This window comes from Quercus robur, chromosome 3, assembly GCF_932294415.1.
Source record: "Quercus robur chromosome 3, dhQueRobu3.1, whole genome shotgun sequence".
Lineage (NCBI taxonomy): Eukaryota > Viridiplantae > Streptophyta > Magnoliopsida > Fagales > Fagaceae > Quercus > Quercus robur.
The window spans coordinates 43,752,587-43,753,556 of record NC_065536.1 but is presented as its reverse complement, the minus strand read 5'-3'; the positions used below and the strand labels follow the sequence as shown (position 1 = coordinate 43,753,556).

The window sequence follows — 970 nt, the reverse complement described above, 5'->3', positions numbered from 1 at the left end:
CTTATAGGTGGATAATACCATTGCATAGAGAGAACACTTTGAAAATAGTACTCATGCAGCAAACTAAGTAAATGTCATTCAATCAAAATCTGCATAACAAGTCATGCAGCAAATTACTTATATTGCAATAAGTAGTTTGATTGGCTCGAATGTCGCTTATTTCTGATTAATTCCTTCAGAGCTAACTAACTAGTTAGTTACAAACTAATCTCATTGGCTGCTGCATTAACAGACAGCTACTGCCCACAATGTGATTGGCTGCAGCTTAACTAACTGGCAGCCTAATTACTTCTGTTACAACAAGTTGCAGGGCTTTACCCCGGAGGGAGCCCTTGCAGAAATTCTCAAAGGCCAGGGCCAAACCCAGGCCTAAGAGGGGGTTTGGAAATAGTTTTCAACCAGCAATAGACGGTGCCTCGGTTAGAACCTCACTAGCTGTGTCATTGCCCCAAGCGCAAATATGCTTTTCTCTTGGCCTTTTGCTCTACTTTTATATTTAGCTCCACAGCTCGGTGTCTCATACACAAGCCATGTGGGACTACTGCAGTTCCCTTCTTATTATATCATCATGCATGTTTGGTTTCTCCTTATTCATTCATTGCAGTTTAATGCATAAAACGTGTTTCTCCACCAACTTGTTAGTTTTTACCAATGAATCAGTATAGAAGTTCTGTTCTAATTGCCTTCAGATGGAGAAACCAAAAAAAATAAAAATAAATAAATAAATTTCAAAGAAATAAAATTTTCATAATCATAGATAGCAATTAAAACCACAAGTGTACTAATACATCAACCCAACTGGTCTTAATAGTAGCCATAACAACATAGACATGTATAGTTAGTAGTTACCACTCAAAACTAGAGACACACGTTCCTTTAAACAACAACAATAACAACACCATGTTCCTTAACTCATATATAAATTATGGAAATACCTCAATTACTGATTACTGATTGCCACTCTTTTTTA

At 36.8% G+C, this 970-nt stretch overlaps 1 non-coding gene across 1 annotated transcript; it reads right to left on the bottom strand.

Moving 5' to 3' along the window:
* Window positions 1-310: 310 nt before the first annotated feature.
* LOC126720144 (U4 spliceosomal RNA) lies at window positions 311-462 on the bottom strand. The gene has a single exon (XR_007653299.1). It is a non-coding gene; the product is annotated as a U4 spliceosomal RNA (small nuclear RNA).
* Window positions 463-970: the final 508 nt, after the last annotated feature.